General features: G+C 36.1%; 1 pseudogene across 1 annotated transcript; it reads left to right on the forward strand.

Annotated features, from left to right (window-relative positions):
* The first annotated feature begins 546 nt into the window (after positions 1 to 546).
* LOC149542267 (NF-X1-type zinc finger protein NFXL1 pseudogene) lies at positions 547 to 4,526 on the forward strand (annotated as a pseudogene). Its single transcript, XR_016355446.1, has 2 exons — positions 547 to 724; positions 803 to 4,526. The product of XR_016355446.1 is annotated as an NF-X1-type zinc finger protein NFXL1 pseudogene (transcript).
* The last annotated feature ends 5,289 nt before the right edge of the window (positions 4,527 to 9,815 follow it).

The raw sequence follows: 9,815 nt of genomic DNA on the forward strand, positions 1-9,815 counted from the left end.
GAGAACTGTTATTAATGAAAAAATATTACAATATTTGTTGTGAGATATGATACTACCACACAAGACATTAGAAATATCAAAATTTATGTTAATGACAAAACTTGACAACCCCAAACTTATGTGACAAACAAACATCCAAAGAAATCATGATAAATACATTTAGTGAATCTACGTAAAAGAAGCAAATTAATATTACATTATTATAATTATCCATATATCTAAAGACTTATTAATATAAAGAATCATACTCCACTTATATTTTAACACACATACAAATTTGTTTTAATTAATTTAGATTTAATAATAATAATATATGTATTTTTAAGACGCAACGGTAAACTTCAGCCTCTTGCCGATAAATTTTTTTATTTTAAATTAATCAATGAGTCCATTATAAATTAATTATAAAAACCAATTATTCTTAATTTATAATTAATTAAAAAATTAGTTACTGTCTAGCCGTTGCTCCGTATGTTATCATGTACCCGTTGGAGGTCATCTAAGTGCAAGTGCTCGTTGCATAATTCCAAGGAAGATTCAAAAGAAAACCCTACAAAATAAAACCTGTAAATAAATAAATAATCTTCCCTGTCTCAACCCTTCCCCCAGATTTCCCGCTGAGAAATCCATTCGAATTGTGTTGATGAGGAATTCCGCTCTTGCCAACAGGTATTCATTGCACTGAACAACCAGATCACATCATTTTTGTACAAAGTCTGAAGAGGTACATCATACCACTCGTGTTTTTTTGGTTTATCTCTATAATCGTAACCGCATATTGATTTTTGTTTTCTCGGAACAGAACTGTGTGTAAATCCAACAAACGCATTTCAATAGTACAGTGTGGGCATGCCGTACAGTGTGTTGGTTTAATCGATCCTCAAATGGCTGTTAGCACAGAGGAGGTAGAAACAACTAGTAACAGTGGTAGGCAAAACTCACAAGGAAATAATGGGCGCAGGATATGGTTATCTAGAGGAAGAGGAAACCATAATCAAAACCCTAACCCTATCCCCAATCTCGATTCTATTGCCGACCATAGGAGTGGATGCAGAGAAAACTCAATTTCTAACCCAAAACCTGTTAAGCCTAACCTCAATTGCATTGGTGATACCAATGCCTGTCAGAATCGAAACCCCACTTTTAGTCCGAACTTTGATTCCTTTTCCAAAAGCAATGCAAATATCAAGCGGAGTTCAAATCACACCTTCTATGGAAACAGAGATTCAAACTGGAATGCTTCGAGCAGAAGTTCAAATATGAGGAATCCGTTTCCGGGTGATGGGCGGCACAGTCTAGTGGATTTGAGTTCTCATGGACTCGAGAGGACTAGAAAGGCGTGCCATTTCTCTGGTGGTAGACAAAATTTGGGTGTGAATTCTTTAAGCTCGCAGTGTGGTGAGTTAAAGTTGGATGACAGCAGTTCTTTAAGGAGTGGAGTGCAATCGCATATGGAAAATCAGCCGCGCAGATCGTCAAGGGGGCAAAGCAGGGGACATTTTGATAGAAGAGTTGAGGATTCCGGGGATCATAATCATCATAATGATAGGTATAGTGAGGTATCCAGCCATGGACCAAATTCTACAAACGAAGATTTTGTTGCTTCTTTCAATTTTGAGAAAAATCATTCACACTCCATGCAACAGGAAAGACATATGAACAGAAAGAGCGGCCATGATTGGACGAGTCATGCTCCATTATCCGTAGCTAATGATCGGCCAGTATTGAAGCAGGAAAGTGAGGGGGTAATTCATTTGGATAGACCGGATGTGCCAAATCTTGTGCAAGAGATTGAACAGAAGCTTCATAAAGGTAAGTTGGAATGCATGATTTGTTATGAGATGGTGGGAAGATCAGCGGCAATATGGTCTTGTAATACATGCTACTCGCTCTTTCACTTACATTGCATAAGGAAGTGGGCACGAGCTCCAACTTCCACAGCTTCGTCTGCTGGGCAAAATCAGGGATCGAATTGGAGATGCCCAGGTTGTCAGTCAGTTCAGTATTCAAGACCAGAGGATCTTCAGTATTATTGTTTCTGTGGAAAATTGCAAAACCCTGCCCAGGATTTCTATCTACTTCCACACTCATGTGGAGAGTCATGTGGAAAGTCACTTGATAAAGGGAAGGAAAAGTCTCGTTGTCCTCATAGTTGCACACTCCAATGTCATCCAGGCCCTTGTCCTCCTTGCACAGCAATGGCTGCACCTCAACCATGCCCATGTGGTAAAAAAATAATTACAAGCAGATGTTCTGATCAGAAGTCAGTTGAATCATGTGGACAATTGTGTGAGAAGCTTCTTACCTGTGGTCGACATCGCTGCGATAAAACTTGCCATGAGGGTCCTTGTAATTCATGCACTATTTTAATAAATGCCTCATGCTTTTGTGGTAAAAAAGAGAAGATGTTGCTTTGTGGGGATCTGGAGTTCCATGGTGAAGTAGAGTGGAAAAGTGGCGTATATGCATGTGAGAATCTTTGTATGAAGATGCTTTCCTGTCAAAATCATAACTGCAGCTTGGGATGTCATCCAGGAGAATGCAACGAATGTGATTTACTACCCGAGAAATTAAAAACATGCCCTTGTGGTAAAACAAAAATACTCAATCAAAGAAAGAGTTGCCTGGATCATGTGCCGACATGCTCAGAAGTATGTGAAAAGCTTCTTCCCTGTGCGAAACACACTTGCACAAGTTCTTGTCACCAGGGCAACTGCCCTCCATGTCTGGTTTCTGTAGATCAGAAATGTCGATGTGGGTCTACATCTAGAAAAGTCAGTTGCTGGAAAACTACATCGGTCACGAAGGATAACAAAGAATTTTCATGTGAAAAAGTTTGTGGACAGAAGAAAAAGTGTGGAAGACACAGATGCAATGAAAAATGCTGCTCTCTCTCACAAGGTCGGTCTGTTGTTCAATCAGGTGACTGGGATCCACATTTATGCCTTATGCCTTGTGGGAAAAAGATGAGATGTGGTCAACATTATTGCAAGGAACTTTGCCATAGTGGCCACTGCCCTCCATGTCTTGAAACTAGTTTTACTGATCTGTCTTGTGCATGTGGGAAGACATCAATTCCTCCTCCAGTACCATGTGGGACATCTATTCCTTCGTGCACATATCCTTGCTCCATTCCTCAGCCATGTGGGCATCCTGCATCTCATACTTGCCATCTTGGAGAGTGCCCTCCTTGCACAATGAGTGTTGCAAAAGAATGTGTAGGAAGTCATGTAATCCTCAGCAATGTCCCATGTAGTTCACGAGAATTAAAATGCAATAACCTTTGTGGGAAAACAAGGCAATGTGGCATCCATGCTTGTACTAGGACATGCCATATACCACCCTGTGACACAGTTACCATGGAAACTACATCATCTGAAGCCAGAATGTCATGTGGGCAAACTTGTGGAGCTTCTCGTACAGAATGCAAGCACACATGTAGTTCTCTGTGTCACCCATCAACCCCTTGCCCTGATACCAGATGCACATTTCCAGTGACTATTACTTGCTCGTGTGGTCGATTGACTGCAAGAGTTCCATGTGATGCTGGAGGTAACAATACCAGAGGTAATCCAGTCTTTGAAGCTTCTATTTATCACAAATTGCCTGCTCCCCTTCAACCAATAGAGTCACATTTGACCACAGTTTCCATGGGCCAGAGAAAGCTTGCTTGTGATGATGAATGTACAAAGTTGGAAAGGAAGAAGACTCTAGCAAATGCCTCTGACATTGTAACAACAGTTGATCTGCCAGGGGTTAATGGAGCAATGTCACAAGTGCTTGCTGACATGATTAGGAGAGAGCCTGAATGGGTCTCAGCTGTTGAGGATAGGTTTAAATATTTAGTTCCAGGAAGAACGAAATCTAACACAAACATTGTTCGTGTCCACATTTTCAAACCTGTGCCAAAGGAGAAAATGGAGATATTGAAGCTACTTGCAGGAAGGTGGAACCTTGCTGTATTTTGTGCTGGACGGGAACCGAGAAGGTTTTTAATTGTACAGACCACACAAAATTCAAGAGCCCCAGCACGCAACCTGTTAGTTAAAGGGCAATTTCAAACCACAGGCCAGGTGCAACCTCCCATGTTTAGTTCATTGGTAGACATGGATCCAAGACTTGTACTTGCCTTGTTTAATTTACCCAGAGAAACAGATGTTAGTGTAAGCTCACTCATTCTGAGATTCGGTGGAGAGTGTGAACTTGTTTGGCTGAATGACCATAATGCATTAGTCATATTTACAGAAGCAACAAGGGCTGCCACAGCTATGAGGCGTGTGGAACATGCAACTGCATATCAGGGTGCTGCTTTAGTCCCCCAAAATGGTGGATTGAATGAATGAATAAAAGATAGAAATCCAATCCATTGCTTTTTCCTTTTAAAAGTAATAGATAAAAGCAAAATAACTCTTATTTCTACATTATTAAACTGCAATAAAAACCACTAAGTTCATGTTTATTAGTTCCTGTCAAGGCAGGATACTATAGCATTCATTGAAATGCAACTGTTCCATTTAATTCTTCAATGAGATTTGAGTATTTTTTTGACAACTTCTTAAATTTTTAAAGTTTTAATATGTATTAAAGTTTTTAGAATTATAGAAAAAACATTTATCTTCAATATGATTGGCTGCTTTTTGCTACAGTAGTGTTTTTGGCTCACTCTTCATAGATTCCAATGTGGAAAAAAAGATGAGTAATAAATAAAGTTGAAAAAGCACCATAAATATCTTGTACTTATTCTAAGGACAATGATAAATGAATTTTTTAAAGTATCATAAATATTTTGTACTCAGTTGAGAACAATAACAATTTTGAAATTTTTTTATTTTATTTTTTTCTACATTCCACAATATTGTTGAAGTATTTTTATTTCAATTTAAAACAAAATTGGTACATAGAGACAAAAATTGTACCACACGATAGATCAATGTAATTATCCAAACAAAATAAACCTACCTCTACATTATTTTTCAAAAACTATTATTTGTCTTGCTCATCATTAATTGCTTAATACAAAGTAGACATTCTCTTGGTCACATATGATTTAAATGTATTTCTATATTTATCTTTTACCAAAACAAAATCAATATACATTATGTATAAATGACATTTCATTTTTTTAAATTTTGTATTAGCTTATTAGTCAATGTTGTATTTGCATATACAAGTATAATACAATTTTTTTTTTAACTCAAATTATTTTACGAACTAACTGTATGACTAATGCAATAACAAATTATACATCGATAGGAACTAAACACTATGCGTCCTTGTATATTTAGTTCCTGCCAAGGCAGGATACTATAGCATCCAGTAGATGCTTTTAGTTAACTCTTATTAAGCCAATCATATTTCAGAATTTTTATTTATTCCCATTAAAATATAATGTTTGTTCATATAAACTTTGTAAATATATAAATTCATACCTGAACAGTCATTGTTCACTTTTTTTTCAAAACTTTTGATTGATCAGAGAATGCAATTTTTATTTTGAACTTTATCATGCCCGCGTATGGCACAGTGCACTATGGGGACATGTACTTTTAAAGGGTCAAAAAAGATCTGTATTGAATATTTATTTCTTCCATCGATGTGCCAGCTTGACAGGTGATATTTTTAACTTTGTGCGGCGGTCATTGTTAACATTTAATGCAGTGTTCTACAAAAATCTATGGGGCATTGATTGTGTGCAGCAGATTGGATATTGGACTCGTCTAGAACCTTCGAAAGACATTAAAATGCAATTCAACTTCTTTCAAACTCGTTCAATTTCTATTTTGAGCAATTGTTGTGATTCTGATCCTGAAACGCCATGCATAAGTATTGATGCCATGGGACTGAAAGTGTTTCTGGACAAACCGGAGCTCAAGTACGGTGATTTATTGCCAAAGGCTTTAGAAGAAGTCATGGCTAGTGCGAGCCTGTTGGTGAAGTCTAGCATGCCATAGCATTCCATGAAAATTGTTATCTTCTAGAAGACCCACTTCTCTGTACAGCCGACCCACTTGATACAAATCTTCTAGGTGTCAATCCAACAATCACTGGTTATGGGGGAGGAACTGGTGGAGGAGGAGGGCAAGAATAACTAGTCACAAACTTCTGCGTCGAGCCGACCTGGGCACCAGTAAGCTTCTCACATTGGACCTCTCTATTATCTTCTACTAAGGTAGACTTCTCCTCAACATCAACTTCCCCCAATTCCGAACCCGAGACGCCAATACTGCCAGCATTTTCATACAAATCAGACCCAGCATGACACCCATCATAATTCTCTTCCACAGAGCTGATTTCACAAGCTGCTAGCTCTTTAGCAGCCTCCTCAACTTCCAATTTGTAGGGGATTTCGGTAAAATCTCGATAACTCAAACAATCATCAAGAGCCTCATGATCATGATGGTCATCTGTCAGTCAAGCTTTTAGTCATGGCCTTGAGATTTCCCTCATTCTTGCAGAAAACAAGCCAAATACATTAGAGTAGTTGGCTCGTCTCTGTAAAAGCTGTATTTTTTGTTTTTCTAATTGGTTGTACTTGTATCCCATTTGTTGACTTATGGGTATTCATTCCGCTGTATCATAGATTTTACACAATATTTTGAGGTATATATCATTTACAACATTCAAGCATGTGTACAAAAAAAACTTGGCTGTCAATATTTAATGGCTGATAGCCAGTTTCGATCTCTACAGCAGACTTTAATTTTCGTATGAGTTGTTATTTTTTATTTGTTTTAAGGCTCTTATTTAACTAATTTCAAGCAACCTGATTTAATTTTTATTGATAAGGCAATATCACAATTTAATTTTTATTGTCAAAGCTAAGCAATGATTTATAATTTAACAGAATAATACAAGAGTTGAACTAGGTCATCCTATTGGGAACATGCATTAGTTATATTCAAATATTCTCTTCACAAATTTTAAAGATATTTTTGAAGAATCATTTTTCTTATTTCTTTTTTAATGTTAAGTGGTTCAGTCTAATAGAGGTCCAGATCCAGGCTTTACTATTTCTGGTCTCTGTTTGAATTTCAATCTGTCATGGGTGTAGATTGTGTAAATTTTGGGTCACAGGAATGTTCATGGAAAATCCAGATCACATGGTTCACACCTAGGGTGAGCCTGCTTTCAAATCAAAATGTCTACAAAATCTAAAGGGCTAAGGAGATGACACTCTAATTGAAATGTATTAGTTGAGGAACCAGTTGAGGGTCAAGGATGCAGCAGTAAGTTGCCAGTAGGATTGTCTCTATTAATCTGGGACCAAAAGTTGACACCCAAAGTTAGCCTGCTGTGAAATCAAAGGCTTCTTGAAATGCCAAAGGTCGTTTGAGATGGTATTATAGTTGAAATAAATAAAAGAGTGGAGGACCCAGTTGAGTGGGCTAGTCATTGAGGAAAATATAGTAGAGTGACAGAATGGAAGAGCCTTTGCTCAACTCAGAGGCATCCAAACCCTGTAAAACAGCAATCTTTTGTCTATTCTCGGATTCAATCCTAAATGCTATGGTATATATATTAATATAACTTTGGAAAGAGGTCTGTAATTTCAGTGTCACCATTGCATGTCATTACAATTTCAGTACAGTTGGGTCATTTAACTGCCTTTCAATTAATATTTAATGGAAAGCATTGATTGTCTAAAAACCGAAACAAAATGGTGGTCTTGGTCTTCAGACTTTTAGTCTAATAGCCAACTTTTGGCAGCAAAACATTTTTTGGCGGTGCTGTCAACATCCTGTTCAACGATGGGCTCAGCTTATTTAGCATAAATACTAAGGTGGTCTTGCTATTGAGGAGGTTCCACGTGTGAATTCAATTGGTAGAGGAATTATTATATGAACTATACCATAAAAGAGTGCCTTTTGTTAAGCATTGCTTTCTTGGATTTTTGATTCTAGTAGGCAATGCTCCTATTTTTATCAACTCTTGGTACCTATATCCTCCTATTCTCTGTTCTTTTCCTCAGCACCTTGATCTAAGTCAGCTTTTTGTTAGCAGCTGTTTGGTCTCCAGTCGTTGATTTGAAGTCTTCTTGACTGCTTGGTAACACTTGTATTTGGCACGAAGAACTCCATTCGCTAATCTTTTCGATGGTGTAATCCTTGTTTCCATGTAAAATGGGGAAGTGTCGACGATTACTAGTAAACAAAGGCATAAGCCTAAAACACGTTAATAGTCTTCATGCCTTCAGAGTTGAGTTTGAAAGTGACGTTTGTTTACGCTTGCTTAGAAAATATCATTTTCAAATCTTTCACTTGCTCTTAAATCTTTCACTCACAGAATTAAGTTTATTTATAAGCAGTATTTGCATCAAGAGGAGTAATGATTATCAAAAATAATTGTTATATTATATACTATAAGCATGTTATTGGGTCATTGAGAAAAATTAGATGTGTATAAATGATTTTCTAAATTCTTTTCATTTCATTCTAGATATAGTTGTGAATATCAATCCCACCACCAATGTGAATTGTTTCTTTGTGTAGTACCACCTCATGGGTTTTATGTATCTAGACAATCTTTTCAAGTTGTCTGTTTAGATTGTATGTTAATATACATTTGTTCTGTCATCTGAATTTGTGACATTTATCCTTATATCTGTAATATGATACAATACACACTCACACCCTTTTTTTTGTGCTAAGTTATTTAATGGTATTTATCATTATTATATTTGTAATATAGTGCAATTAACAGTCATACACTTTTCAATGTTGCAAAACATATTTTATCTAATGAAATGCCAATTGACACCGCAAAATTTGCAACTTATTTATAAAATTCATTGATCTAATAATACCCATTTGATTTCTTAACTATCTTTTGGAAGGTATACAATCGAATTTGATCTAAAGTATTATGCACACATACATACAAATTGGTTTTTTTGAAACAATTTGTAGCATTTATAATAAAGTATTTTTTCAAATATATACACAGTGGCATTCAACTAATTTCTCTACTAAATTCGTAGCAGTGTCGTAATTTATGTAGTTAAACACGATATATGTTGATACCTATTTTATTCTTCGTAATTATGCATTTAATCCAATAAAATGTGTATGGATGCCATTTTAAATAATTCATCAATGTTGCTTATGTTGCTTATAAGGGTTGTAAGTAATTCCTAATGTCAATTCTTGCAAACTTAGTCTACGACAATATTACTTACACTTAAATCGACATTTCAATGGTCGAAAAGGAATCCTTCTAGACAAATAACTAGCTATAACAAGTCTTAACACTACAAGTAGTTTTATCTTACACTAAAACCTTCAATTCAAAATACGCTATGGCAGGAACTAGAGGCTTTGTGTCCTTGTTATTAAAATAGACGACGAAGTAGAAATAAGCATACATGGGCGAACATTTTTTTAACAAGCGCATAATAAGATTTTCGGAACTTTGCCACTTAGGAGTGAGTATATGCTGGTACAAACATGGAAATCCACTTAATTAAGTACAATGGGTAAGGTTTAAAAATACTTTAACTTATGCCTTATGTATAGTGACCACTCACCTCATATAAGGGTAGCATTTGTACATACTTGAATGACTCAAATATTGGAATTAGTTAATTGTTTTAAATAACTATCATTGATGCTAACATTAATGGTAACATCCAACCATTTCAAATCACATCACATCATTATTTCACCCCTAAATGAATTTTAATGTCAACATCACATTTATGAACACCTTAAATATCATTAGTTTAAAGCATGATTAACATTAAGTCTGTCATCTTTTTGCATATAGCATTGCAATACTAAATGCTTTAGGTTCTCACAATTGATAAAGCACAATAAAAT

This window comes from Cupressus sempervirens, chromosome 8 (assembly GCF_028749045.1).
Source record: "Cupressus sempervirens isolate cs-2001-9-10 chromosome 8, ASM2874904v1, whole genome shotgun sequence".
NCBI lineage: Eukaryota > Viridiplantae > Streptophyta > Pinopsida > Cupressales > Cupressaceae > Cupressus > Cupressus sempervirens.